This window comes from Colletes latitarsis, chromosome 9 (genome assembly GCF_051014445.1).
Source record: "Colletes latitarsis isolate SP2378_abdomen chromosome 9, iyColLati1, whole genome shotgun sequence".
NCBI lineage: Eukaryota > Metazoa > Arthropoda > Insecta > Hymenoptera > Colletidae > Colletes > Colletes latitarsis.
In genome coordinates, this window is record NC_135142.1 from 31,768,895 (window position 1) to 31,784,024 (window position 15,130).

Here is a 15,130-nt window from a genome sequence, read left to right on the forward strand (position 1 = left end):
CGCCCATCGCGACCGGAATACGAAGAAAACGGAGCCCCCGAATGACGAAGGTTATGCGAGGGGAATGAGAATCCAGCGATGGTATTAGCCAGGGAATTTTCTATTTCAGATTCCGCGAATCCATTTTATCTTAAACATCGTAGCTCCGTACCGGCAGCCTACCCTCTCCGCCCGGCCGCGGAGGAATTCACCCTCGCGACCTTTTATCCCCCACGGGTATTTCTTCTCCTCTGCCCCCCTCCACCGTTTGCCCACGTCTGGGTCAACTTTGCTCGCGGCGAGGAAATTCTTATACAGCTTCTGGCCGCGCCTCTGGATTTTTCGCTCGCCGCACCGCTGCCCGGAGATAGCGTTCGTTGATTTATGCGACCAACGCGAGAAACGTATCGCTTCTAAATATCTGGAAAACCAAATTTTACCGTTCAGATTCCTCGTATCGCGCCGGACCCGACCAGCGAGCGTTCGACGCGGCTTTACGAGACGGCCGGAATTTATTTATTTATACGGGGCATTATCGTTCGGACGTGCACGCGTATCGCCTGGCATTACGAACCACCTTCCCGTCGACGAATTTTATTTCTAACAAAAATACAAATTGTCCAGAGTGACGTAACGGTTAGCATGTTCGAGGTGTTATTGTACGCGTGAGACGAAAGATTATTATAAATGCAGAAGAGTCGGTACAATCAGAAGGGTGTGTCGTGTATGTGTCAGGTAGAGTGAGAAAAGTTGGACGGTACGATAAATAGAATTTACAAAATCAATATTTCCTAATGCACCGTCGCGACACAAACGGGGGAAAATAAAGGAAACATCGGGCGTCTGTTGATGGAGAAGGTAGTTCGATGCATTCGTAACTTAAACCCCGATCGAAGTTTGCACTTTCCCGAAACTGATACTCCCCCTCCAGCCGGGGGAGGCTCGATATTCTGAGAAACAGCGTGGCAGGAATTCCGTACGATTCGAAAGTCATCCGGGGCACTGTACGAGGACCCGAAAATATTATAGGAGCGTTCGGGGCGGTGGGAAACATAGAGGAAAAAGGAAGAAAAATCGCGGTTCGTTCCGACAGGCGTCCAGGGAGCCGACTTCTGGCGCACAACTCGCGAGTTTCCGGGAACGAGTACACAAATACACCTTAAAATTAGCACGCCAGCGCGGCCGTGCTCGGCTGCACCTGGGTTTATACTTGGATACTTCGCAAACACACTCGACCCATTAGCCGGTGTATTTCCCGTGGCCGACGTTCCTCGCGCAGAATTGGTACGGTAACAAACGTGCTGGCTACGTTGATGCACACCCCGTTAACGGCATCCACGACGCTGCAACCCTCGTGTGTCTTAGGGCAAACATTATGCTTGTTAGGGTGGTCCCATTACGGCGCTACGTTTCACCTGAAAAGATCTTTGCCCTTTTATTTAACGATTTTCGCCAGGACAGATTCAGTAATCCCAAATCTATTATTTGTCGTAAACCATTAGAAAATTTTCATTATTAAATTTTCATAAATTTATTCGATGCAAAGAATTTCATTGAAATCGCAAACGTTGGCGTTGACGTTTGAATGTAGCCTTTGAAGGCAGTCGAGTTGGTTGTCCGAACACCAGAACGTTCGAAAAAACAAATGTACGGAAAGAAAAGAATAGAATAGAAAGAGTTTCCGGACGATAGAAACGCGTTTTATAAAAGTTGAATAATTCCTACAAAGGACTCGTCAGTTTTCGTTGATTATTCTTTTTAATAAAATTTCTACGAGTTAATAGTTAATCGTTGAATTGGTTGAAAATTTTATACAACATGAACAAAATTACGGGACAAAGGATTGGTCGACCGAAAGGACATGAAAGAGTTGTTTCTCTGACATATTTATTTAATAGTTAAAACAGAAATGTAATATTTTCGACACAGAGGGAACTACGGAAAGCACTAAATCATGCTGTTGTCAATGTTGTAATGGCGGTGGAATACTGGCTCTTATATGGTATTTTAGATTCAGCTGTAATTTGGGTAACTGCCTTCGGAACGCTTAAAGCACCATTTCCTCCACGTGGAACTCCCTGCATAATATTCGAGCGAGAGAACAGAAATACGTGCAATATTATTCAATAGAACGAGGCGCCCTAAGACGATTTTGATTCCAGATCTTACGAACGAATCTTAAAATTTTTATGGGGTTTTTCTCATTTTGCGGGGTCAAGGATCAACTTTTCGAATATTTTTGCAATTTGTACATATTCCCCATCAAAATACGCGTAGCTTGCTTTTTTAAACATTAAAATCGTTCAATCCGTTCAGAAGTTATGACGTTTTAAAGATTCGTATGAAAATTCGGGCAGACATTTCTGGCCAGAAATTAGATTTTCGGTAAGGAATTTTTTTCTCGAAACTGAGTAGGATTTCGGGGGTATGTGTAATGACCATAAATGATTGTAATTGACCCCCGCAACCGAAAATAATTTTTTTAGAACGATTTGAAACTTTCCAATTTCGCTGAAAAATTTCAGGGAAAAATGTCATATATGGTCAGACATTGTATTTTCGGTAAGATATTTTTTTCTCGAAAGCGAGAGTCCCACTTAAGGGTTACACTTGTACGTGCAAAGAATGGTCACGGAACAGAATAGAAATGTGTTGTTTTCAATTTATGTGTATAGCCTCATAATCATGAAACTTGTGACGTGTCAGACTCGTCATTGTATGACAAGGGGTTAATCTGAATTTTAAAAAGAAGCCTGTGGATCAACCCTCCACCCTCGGTGACGCGAATTCGGAATTAATTTGTGAAATTTTCAACAACAAAGAGGTGCAAGTACCTCTCCCCGTCAGCTTTATTTCTTTTTTGGAACACGAGACGTTTGGTAGGGTACGCGTACACAGGACCGCGGGGGTAATTCTCGCATTCCTGAGGATCGGAACGTAGTGGAAGCACAAAGGTGGGATCGACGTCTGTGTGTACAGGACTCGACAGTGGATCTAACCAGCCCCGTTTTGTAATTGAATCACACTCGAGGCCGTCGAGGCGTAAAACGCGGATTAAATACGACGCATACGTGGAAGCGAAACCCCGTTCGGGGTTCGTCGAGTGGGAGTCTGTGAAAGGGACTCCGCGGGGGTTGAGTGGCTCGCGGCGTCGAGAGTCGACCGACGCTTTAAAATCTAGGAAAAGCTTGCCTTCCTCGCCGACTTGATATGTATTTTAGTTTTCGTCGAATAATTTCCGTGTACTCGAATATAATAATCCACGAATCCGGGGGAGGGTTGTTCACCCCTAACGAAGGGAACCCGGAGTCATTCTCGCCGTTGCCCTTTTGTCTATTTAACGCGAAAGGCCACCATTCGTGCCTCGATAATAATTGATCGGTTTTATCGAATACGGGGGTATATTTATTATGCAATTTCTTTAACCCTTTGTTGCAGGAATTTTTTGGTAATTATTTGGGAAATGGGCCACCTATTTCCTATATCAAGCTAGCATATTGGGATTGAAATATTTTAAATATTTTGACGAGTCTGTAAAAGAAAAATAATAGAGATTTCATTGCTGGTACAATCAGGCGTCTTACTAGCGTTTAAGGCGGTGGAAGAGCATCTGTTCTATCGGGAAATTAAAACTTTTCTATACGTCGTTACACCGATCAGGGTTAATTCACGTTTCCGGATTTCTTTCGGACTAATGAGAGGGCGCGCGACGAACCGACCGTATCGAAATCGCGCGTTTGATCACCGCGATCGAAACGTATTTATGGAACTCCGATGAGTTCGATTCGTGCTTCGCAATCGGAGCCCTTGATTCTCCGTTTTCAAGCCGGGGCTAATTGCGCGAACCGAAGCCTGATAGCGAGATTCGTTTGACCGTTTTCGAGCCAATTTTTCTCTCCTATCGCCCTTCGCTACGTTTATCGCTGTTAGAACCACGATCTGTGAATTTCGTTGCACCGAATGTTCGACAAAATGCCTATCATTATTAGGTTAATGGCCTTTTGATGCTACAGCAGATAATACAAAACATAGAGAAACGACTAAAAAAAAAAAATCGCATTCCCTCGAGTACCATTTTCAATCGAATTTTATTTTTTATTATTTCCATGTACATCAATTATCTAATATATACAGAGTGTTCGACCCCACGTGGGAAAAATTTTAATGGAAGATTCTAGAGGGCAAAATAAACCGAAAATCAAGAATACCAATTTGTTGATCGAGGCTTCGTTAAAGAGTTATTAACGTTTAAAGTTTGCGTGGTAGTGATTTCTACAGGCAAAACTTCAAACGTTAATAACTTTTTAACGAAGCCTCGATCAACAAATTGCTATTCTTGATTTTCGTCTTATCTTGGCCCCTAGAATCGCCCATTAAAATGTTTCCCCAAAGTGGCTGAACACTTTGTAAAAAAAGAAAAAAAAATAGCAAATAATTATAAACGGGCTCAAAAAGAGCCAAACCCTGCGAGAGAAAGATTAATATTTAAGAACTTTGTTTCGAGAACGGAATCCGTGAGCCAGATTTCCAAGGGTGGTTCGCGAAGAAAAAGGTTAAGAACTGCTGCTCTAGTTTCGGCGGACACTTTGGGTTAAGAAGCACCGGGTCTAGAGCAACCAACAGGATTCTTTCTTATTAACCAACAGAGCTGAGAAGGGGAGAGTATCGGTAACCGAGGGACGAACGTAGACGGGAAATTACACGATCGTGAGACAGAGGTAGAGTCGGAGGTAGAGAGGAAGCCTGTTCGAAGTAGCAGCGATCGAGAGAGTTTGATGAAAGGGTGGAATCGGGCGGCGGTTGTGCAAATCGAATCGCTTTTACGAGCACTTGAATCCTCGCGTATCCAGCTCGACCGGGTCCCGCCGGCCACGAGGACACGTTCGAGAGTTTTTGATTCCGCCAGGTTACCTAGTCGAATCCGATTTCCGTCTCTCGATTCCGTTCCAACCATTATGCCCGTTGCTAGCGAGAGGGTCTTGCAAATCAAAACTATGGACTCCCGGGTCAGCCTCCACTTGTCTTCGAACTGCACCGTCCCTCTTCCAGAGAACCTTTCATTATTTCAATAGGGAAATGGATCGATAATTTTCAGAAACGTACTTTTATCGTTAAACGTGCGAGTAACCAAACGAGTTCCAGAGTCAACCCTTGGGGAATTTTATTTCTTTCGAACTATTCACTAACATAATAAACAAGGTCTTTTACGATTCAAATTTGATTATTTGGTATCAATCCGCATCAAACGAACTATAAATATAAAATAATAAACCATTATCAAAGTGGTCCTTGAGAACAGAGTCAGCTTCCACTTGTTTTCAAACCGAATCGTTCCTATTCGAGGGAACCTTTTACTATTTCAATAGGGGGATGAATCTACAATTTGACTTGATTCAAATTTGATCGTTTGGTATGAACCTGTATCAAACGAGCTATAAATATAAAATAATAAACCATCGCCATAGCGGTCCTCGAGGACGCAGTCGTCGATGTTGAGACGCGGCGATCGCGAATTAAAATTCCCCGTCACGCGCGTACGGAACGATGAATTTCACCTGGACGTGTTTACGAAATTTATGAACCCACCCCCTCCGGTATTTTTGGAGATTTCTCCGGGATAAAAGAAAAACCATCAATCTCCGCGACCCAGTTCCCGGTCGCGAGCGAGCGCAACGAAGCGGTCCGAGACGAGGATCTTTCCGGCCGGTGCCGTTTATGAGCGAACTGTTCTCAAACTGTTTCGTAAGAAAGATAAATAGACGCTTTTGATAAAACTTGCCTGACACCGTAGCGAGCGCATTGAATTTCATTATTATACAAGGGCCTGATTTATCGTCACGACGCAGCTCGCGGCTCGGCCGGAATTAACCCTCCAGCGGCGCCCCGAAAACGCGACCGTTCGAATTAATTTCCAACGATAGCTCTTACCGACCATTATTTCTCGGTCCCATTGTTGGTAACGATCCCTTCGTTTGCATCGTTTGGGACACGATGCGATATCAGTGACCAAATTGAAAAGATTCACCCTTCCATTTTAATTTTCAACTCGTACGGACTTCCTCAAAATCAACACAGCTGTATTCTGTACCTTTGGATCGATGGAAATCCGTTTAGAAAAGTTCGAAAGGAAAGCAAAGAAAATAGCGCTCGTTTTTGTCGCGTGGGAATTGATTTTTATTTGTTTTAATCTTCCGCGAGCAGTGCCTCTTCTGTTCTAGAAACTTTTTATTTATTCCAGAAGGGTAAAGATGTTATATACTTTTTGTATTGAATATTTCGTTTCGATTCGGCGGAGAAAGTGCAAGTAATTATGGTATACAACCCTAGTAATACCGTCCAACATCGTCGCGCACGAGGGCAAACAACCCGATAGATCCATTTAAGTTCACGGCGTTACCGTACAATGGGCAGCTTGAAATATTGGGGACGGTCCTTTGTAGCCGGAAAAGCTTTCAAAATATTTTCGGAGATCCACTTACGAATCGTGCTCACGCAGCGGTAAAGTCAATCCCCGTTGCCACAATGGAAGCCCCCCAACGGTTTTCAAAGATTTATTTGTATTCCGTGGTCGTTCGAACGCGCCCCGTTGTACCATTTTTTGGGCAAAGAAATTTCCTCCGACACGCGGTGGTTTCGACAAAAAATTGTCCCACGACGAATATTACCGGTGCACAGTGTCGCGATTAGGGGTACTAGCCGGACAAAACTGTTTCACATTATGATTCTCTTTCAAAAAAAAAAACAACAAAATTCCATATTAGGACCAGTATGAGGTAATTAAATTTGACTGTTACCAGTTCAAAGAGCATACCTATAAATTCATATTATTTAAGTTTTCCATATTAGGCCAATTTGACTCTACTCGTGTATTGATAAATCTGAATGAAACAAAACTTGTTTGTGGAGATATTTAACCCAGACTACGAAGTCTATGAGAGTGGCGTTTCAGTGATAAGACTATAAGGAATCTCTCGTTCGGTCGTCCAATTTGCGACACGTATTATCCTAACGAAGACAAAACGGCGCGAACTTTCTGGTCCTTAGAGAGGAAATACTCGGCCTATTAGGGTGTTTCGCGCTGATCCGTCGCAAAGTATCGCCACACGTAACCGGGCGAAACTTTGAAAATTGGCGGCTGCACATCCGAGGGGGGAAATCTGGCGCGGCGACTGCATACGTAAGGAGACTGGAAGGGATATTCAAATTACGGCGTCGCTCTTTCGGAGTTGGCCGTAATGGGCCAGAGTCCCGCGCCGATATTTTTACCCACGACACGTTTCCTTCACCCAGCGTGCCCCTGCGTTCAGCTACGGCATCCAGCGAATCGCGAGCGCGAGCCGACTGGCAAAACATCGAAACTACGAAAGGCTATGAAACTTTTATGACGCGCCGTTCCCGGAAGATGCAGAGGGTCGATTTTCCCGCTTCGTTACGCCGAGAACACATCATCGACTTTCCGTCGAACGACAGTCGATCCAGTCGTCGGTAGCTCTCGAATTAACCACTCGAAATCGCTATCAAATACTAATTATTCGTTTCGACGATGGAATTTTTCTGTCACCAGTGGTCCGTTTAAAATGTTTGGGGACAGCTGAGACGAGTACGCTAAATGTTTAAAATTTTTAATTACTTGATTTCGCTCACCATACACAGAACTCTTCGAGTAATAGGAATTATATAAAATCTGTTTTACTTTACAGGATTTTCAAAAGTAACTATCAGAGTTCCTCTATCAGTAAAGTGGATTTGATTTGGAAAACATTTCGTTTAATCGTCCGTGACAGGCCACCCTACGATCGTGGGGTTAAAAAATAGTGGAGTTTATCGCGAATTAGGCGGCTTAGTCGTTTCAGAGGGAGGGAAATTCGGGGGTTGAGCCAGGCGTAGCCCGGGCCATTTGCATCGACCGTGACGTTTGTCAGGTTGACGGACGCGAGTCGCACCGTGCGCAATCAGTATGTGTAGATTCGTACGCTTGTGTGTGTGGGAGAGCAGCTGCTTGGGACGCTCTGAAAACTGTCATTTCATCGATCGTTTCCGAATCATTGATACGGCTGCTCCACTTTGCGCTCTCTCGATGCCTCCGCTTGCTTTTCATTTCCGTCCCGTTGTTCCTAGATGAACGGGCGCGGCAACGCGATCTCTAGTTTCCACTTTAATTCCCGTCCGCCTTCCTACCCCCGTTCGTTCATTTAGACGCGCATCGGTCGACGATACACGCCCCCGTTCGTTTATTATCGTCCGCTGCTCGTTATCCATGTCCGCCTCGCCCCCTCCCCCCTGGACGGCCGAATATCACCGCTGGATGTTTTCGCGGTTCGATTCGACCCCGGGACCATCGTCTCAGCTCAGTCGTATTTCCTCCCCTCCCTCGGATACGCGCGTCGTTCCCATCTCTGAAAATTGCGACGCTCTTTCGATCGTCGGTGAACCGGAAACGCCGCCCGGAACCCGCAGTTCGGACACTGCATTTTTTCATTATCTTTCTACTCGCGGTTTTTTGCGAACCTTATCACCGCCAAACGAACCCACACCGACAGGTATTACCCCTTTGCACTCGTTTGTCGTCATAGAGACGATATACGTTTTATCGTTGCACTTGTACGTCGTCATATAGTCGCCATTCTATATTTTATTATTATGTTCTTGTACGAAAAACGCATTATAAGGAGACTGTAATATGTAAAACGTTAATGACGTCGAGTTTAATCCAATAAGGTCCGCGGTAATTTTTCTACGGTCGGAATTGGAGGTAAGACCGGTCAATTACTGTGGAAATTTAACGCTGGTAGATTTCGCGAGGACCTGGACGGTTACGATTAACCCGTTTCGATCGTTGGTGCCGTTTGAGTTATTTAATCAGGCACAGGTGCGACTTAAACGACGACGACGGGGAACTAAAAGCAGCCGGAAACCGTGCGTCTCGAGGCAACTTAACGCTCTCAGCTATTTTGGACTCCCCGGAAGCGAGCGCGGCAACGGCCGAATTTTAGAATCGGATCGACGAGTCGCGGGAAACTTCGTAGCCAACGATTTCCACCGTCGCGATCAAAGGAACGCGGAGCGAATCGATGCTACCGGCGGACCATCGCCGTCGAACCGGAAGCTGTAATCGCATTTCCATTCCACCGTTCTCCGCGAGCACCGAGCAACGCTCGTCGTTCCGGAATCCGATCGAAATCGGAATCGTAAAACGACCGATCAGAATCCGCGTTACGCGTTCGCCGACCCCGAGACGCTGTTGCGTTATCCGACTTTTCCCCCCCTTTGGAATAATTAAAACAGACGGGAAGAAAAAAGAGTTTTACCGAAACGCGAGGAACAAATTTTGCGAGCCTTATTAACGCTAGATTTTTGAACATTCGCATATTTTTATTTTTATTGTGAACCGTTGCTTTGATATTTGCATTAAGATGCAGTTACTTTTGAAATAGCCACGGTTCTCGGAGACAATTGTGAATAACGTTGATAGGTTCGTAGATCGTCCTCGTTGCTAATTAACGTGGCTCGTAGCTCAGTTTGCCTAGGATTACAGTAGCATTCGTATAAATTTCGCCGGTAATTTGCAGTAAGCCGTCGTTTGCGCGCACTCGTGAAAGAAGCAAAATGGCGAGAGCGAGGGAGATAGTTCTCTTTTGGACGACTATCGGTTTGCAGTAAACAGAGGCAACAGGATTCCAGGCGATTCCCGTGTCAGCCTGTTACTCACGTGTCTTAAAAGTTATCTACCCCCGGACTACCGATGGGGGAGAGCTTGCAATCGGAGCTTACGATTTACTGCAGTAATTACCGAAATTACTGCACCGCATAATGACGGTAATTATCGCCGTAATTCGCGGTAATTGCCGCGGCAATTGCTGGACTCGAATCCCGAAGACCGTCGGAAAGGTCGACCGGTAACCGTAGGCAGCGATTTCTGGCCCTTTCTTCGCCTTCGATCCCTTCCCCTCTGCTATTATCGATTCTATCTTAAGAAAATACACAGCTATCGTGCCCCGAAATCCAAGGTCGATTCGCGGAACACGCCACCGCGGGTACCTTGCCTCGCAAACACGAACGCCTGAAAGGCGTTCTCGCGGCGATCGTGAAATTTCCAACGTCGACTCGTTTTTCCTTTTTACCCCCTGTTTTTTTTTTCAGCGTTAAAAGCGCCTTTGTTGAGCATTTCGCGGAAAAATGTAACGCGCACGATGCGCTAATTGGATCGTTACTACTTTGTTGCAGAAGCAAGTTGCGAGGAGGGAGCCGGTAGAAGTTTCGGGGCCGAGGTGAGTTTATTCAACGTTTCCGCGCGGAGAAAAAAGCACGGCGAAGTTAAGCTTTGGCCGAAAGTTGCTCCTAAATTACGGTGTTCGTGCCGGCGACCGAGGTCGTGCATACTTAAGTACCCTTTCGGTCGTTTCCGCCGTGCCATCCGGGCTCCGTTGTAATCTTTCCAACGATATAGACGCATTAGCGATAATTGACCATCTTCGTCGCCTCTACGGCGACAATTTTTTCCCCAATTAATTTTCATTCCCCGTATTTATCCGTTAGCGTCCTCGACGCGCCATTTATCTTTCTGCGAATGCACTACTACCGAGCGTTTCAATTTTTAGCTTTTGGAAATTATGCAAATTCCTTGCTGCAATATCTCAAACTAAATAACGCTCTGGAAGAAATAAGTCGGAGTTTGTTTTTCGTCTTATTTTCCAATTAAATCGTACATCCGAGGCTGAAGAAAAATTTATTGTAAGAATGTCAGGAATGGTTATAGGCGTGTGGTCAGATTCAATGATTTGGATACTTTAAACGTAATTATATAAACTATATTATTTAATAATCTCCTTTTCGTGTCGACGTTCCTCGATTAAGTCATATACGCTAATATACATTTCTTGACACGAAAGAAATTTCATTTGCACTATATTGTTGCTGGTTCGAGCTTCGTAGCTTGGGTCAGAAGCGACCCGTCCTCGCGATTCGACCGTCGATCGTCGTGCTAGAACGACGGTAGTTCTTTTACGACCCCTAATGACTCGCGAAAAAATTGAGTGCGTTCGAACACGGGTTTTCACGGGAAATAACAAATGGCGAACGAGCGTCGGGAACGTGGAGAGGGCGATGGGTTAACTGATGCGAAAGGTGAGTCGTTGTGTCGGACAGTTTGCGTTTCACTTACTTTCCTCGCATGTTTATCGCTCTTTGAGAAACGTCATTCTTCAGTGTCGCGCCCGAGCTACATCTACGCGACTGGCGGCGCGAAAAGACATCCAGAAATCCATTCGTCAAAGCCCTCAAAAAGATTCGTCGCGACAATATCGGTCCTCTTTCGCACAAAAACGAAAAGGATGGGGGGAGTTCCCTAGTATCAAACATTTGAGCTATTTTCTAAATCATTTAAATCATAAAGAAACAAATAATTTTCTTATAATAGTTAACTGAAAGTTTGATTAAATCTTGGTATTGACTTTGAACAGATTTGAACAGGTTATAGGTGCCCTCCAGCACCATTGTTTTTAGATAATTGGAAATTAGCGTACAAACATTTTGATAATATTTTTTCCACCCCGCCTCGTTGGGCAGTAGTTACAAAGAGGGTAGTTTTTCAGTTTCCAGGAAAGTAGAAGCCACACCTGAGGGGGGAGTATCGACGAATAAAAGACAGATTGGAACAAACGAGGGCATGCATTGTTTAGTCAGCAACAATTTCCGGTAGCGCGTTGGGAATCGGTAATGCTGTCGCGTCGATTTTCGCGCTAGGGAGGGCGATTGTTGCGTCGCGGGCGCCGGGGCGCGTCAATTATCCGACGAACAATGGATTCTTTAATTTAATACCGGAATCGATCCTCAAAATCGCGATTCTTCCGCCGTTGGCGTGTAATGCGTTATTCGGTGTATCGCGGCCTGAATACGGCTTAAATAAGCGTCATAACAGAGGAGAATAATTGGCGGGCATTTCGCGTCAATGGCGCCGTTAATGCGTTCGACTGTGGCATGCATTATGACGGGCAAGTTGATCGGTAAACATACGAACATGCTCGCCATGATTCGCTATTGTGTCCCGCGAATGGAAAATGCCGTTGAAAACTTACGGGCTATCGAACGCGAATTAATACTAATTTTTTAATATCGCGACTCTGACGCTATTTATCTAGCTATTCGCTTATTTTGGTTTAACAATTTGGTAAAAATCAACATTAAGTAAAATAATTGAGATTGTGAGTCCACTTAAGGGTTAAATGGAATTCCTTTAATAGAGTGATATTTCTCAGGAAAAAATACGTTCAAATAAATGTGCAAAGTTTGAAAAAGGTAGTGTTATCAACAGTGTTTGGGAAAAACATCCGTGAAAAAGCGTCTTTCAGAATTCTGAGCTAGAAAACCCCATTAAGCGTCGACTACATTCGCTCGGTCCTAGGGGCTGTCGCTATTGTTTCTTTCTCAGCTTGTTTGAAATCATTTAACCTTAATGAGCTGTACTTTTCAAAAACCTCCTGAAATCCCCAGTCGTCGTTCCCTATGCAAAGCACTTTTACCGACGATGCTTTCTATACGATATTCGTATTCGACGAGTAACGCGTATCTCGCGTGAACGCTGTTTAATTTAATCTCTAAAAATACTTGATAATTTTCGAAACTGGCCGGGGAATAGGAATTCGGGAAATTCCAGGGAAATACAATACAATAATTACGCAAAACTGCGTTACACGCTACACGCCTTCCGCGATAAAGCACGCGTTGGAATACTTTATTTTATGTGTATCAAATAGCTGTGAACAACCTCGTTTAATGCAATACCAGGTTCTCGAAATAAAAATTAACGAAAGCGAATTCGTTCTTATTAATCGTAAATTTCGATGCAGAAGTAAATTCTCAGAGAGACTCGCGAAAAAATTCAACGGATCCGGAACGAAATGCAGTAATTTTTGCTCTAACAAGAAACATCCATAAAAGTCACTTGGTTTCCCCCAATTTTGATAAAACTTTGCAGGTCCGCGGAACGACCAAATATAAAAGATACATATTCCTTTCAGCGGCGGTGACGCAAGTTCGAGAGACGAAACTACCCTCGAAACTTTCGCCCTTCTAATGCCGTCTTGGAAAACTATCGGGGACACGGGGAAAGATTTCAAATAAATTTTTTACGAGGTGAAAAATTCTTGGATAAACATTTCTACGTTTCGAGGTGGACATTTTTCAAAGTAACGAATATTGTTCATACGAGTTGCTATATCATTAGTTAATAGTTCAAGTATTACCGTTAGTATCAACATATTTCATTGTTATGCTATTAGTATATATTTAAAAATATCTATGTATAGATCCGTAACCAGCGATTTTAAAATTCTAATGTACCAATTCTCGTACAAATGAACGATCAATTTAATATTTTGTTCGCGTTTTGATCACTTTTGCATACCGTGCACCATTTTATCCGCGGATCCACGGATCTTCTAATGGCTGGAACAAGAAGTCGGCGCGAAACTGCGCTCCGAACCGTATCGTATCCGCTCGTGATCGATATTTATGGTGTTACGGCGATGGTTTCGGTTACGTCGAAGCCCGGAGTTGCGGCCCCCGGAATCGGTTTCTCTCGAATTTCATACCGTCGGTGTACCAGTTCGAACGATAAGGTTCGAAACGGTCGCGTTGCCTCGCTTCGCGGGCTTAATTCCGTGGAATTTCGGGGCGGTCTTCTATTATGATCCTCGCGGGGGCGGATCCCAAGAGCAACGGGCCCCGCGGAGAATTCCTAGCAAGTTTCCTTCGAACGTGTTAATGCTCCGGACGGGCTGGCTTCAATTTCGTTCCGCGGCTGGAAGATATACAATCTTGCAACGGAGTTTTATTAAGAGCAACGGCTGCGCCGTAAAGTTTCCGCGAACTCCGCGGCGGACGATACTCTGTCGGTTTAATGAAAGCTATTGTTCGACTGGTTCCACGGGGGCCCTCGAATTTCGCCGGTTTCGCACCAAACTCGCGGCTAGACGCCGCTATTAGCTACATTTTTCGTCGAGTAATTACGCTCATTTACATTTTTAATTACTCGATCCCCCGGCCCGGCGCGCGTTTTCTCGACGCGAGTTATTCAGAGGCGGTACGAGGGAAAAAGGAGCACCACGGCGATCCCATTGTGAAGAGTTCGCTTAACAACGGGCCCCCCTCCCATGTACACTTTTCCAACCTTTACCCGGGAGAATTTTCGCCGAATATTTTTTTTATTTTTTCCGCGCGCTTTCGCTTTGACCCGCGCGCGCGCCGCGTCCATTGACGTCACGCGGATTATCCTTCGTTGCGCGTTTCACCAGGCACGAAGCTTCAATTTAAATGTCGTTATAATCCGATAATTCCCTCCTTTGTACGTAAGCGCACAATTATTTGCCATGCAACTCTCTCGAACATCGAACGACGGACTTTGTCCCCTGTACGCGTCGCGTATTCGTTCGTCGTCGCTTGACTCTCGGTAAATCCATTATTCCTGATCGCAAATCCTATTTCCATCGTTAGGTACGCGGGTGTCTCGTGATTCCCGGTACGGATGGCCGGAAAGAAGGATCGATCCTGCAAGGAATCACGTGCTGGAACGCCTCTGTTGCGAAATTTGGAAAAATCGCTCAGTCGGGTATACCTTAACGCTAGATAATTTTATCCAAGAACGACCCTGGTGCAGTGAAAAATATAAATTAAAATTCTTCGATACAGAAACGAGGCTAATCAAATGCAACCAGAAGCGGTGAAAAATATTAATTTTGCAACGCGAATAGCATTTTTCGTCTCCGGTAAAATTATTGTCGGGTCACAAAGGAGGGTGGGATTGGACTGATAATAAAGAAATACGTTCCCTCGTAATTTGAAACACAGTAATCGCGCGGCCACGGTGGAAACGAAATGGTTAATGAATCTCGCCGCTAGAAAAATATTAGGGAAAAAAAGAAATGACGATGGAAACGAGCTTGATACATTTTCGCGGGGGAGAAGCGGAGGGTCCCCCTTTTAAAGGATCCCTGAAAGCACGAATAAATCACGTCCCGCGGGTTTTCCCTCTGTCCCTCCCTGCGGACCGGTATCACCGTGGGGGGTGGCACAGTGGGGTAGAAACGAGGACATGCCGTGCACGTATAGGGCGTGTCAAAAGTAATGGTCGATGTCTGTCAAACGAACCGATGTC

General features: G+C 44.8%; 1 long non-coding RNA gene across 1 annotated transcript in view; it reads left to right on the forward strand.

Moving 5' to 3' along the window:
* LOC143345637 (uncharacterized) overlaps positions 1 to 10,241 on the forward strand; it is a 109,309-nt gene extending 99,068 nt beyond the window's left edge. Inside the window, exon 4 of the long non-coding RNA XR_013080287.1 lies at positions 10,204 to 10,241. This is a non-coding gene — a long non-coding RNA (uncharacterized LOC143345637). The remainder of the gene's footprint in view (positions 1 to 10,203) is intronic.
* The last annotated feature ends 4,889 nt before the right edge of the window (positions 10,242 to 15,130 follow it).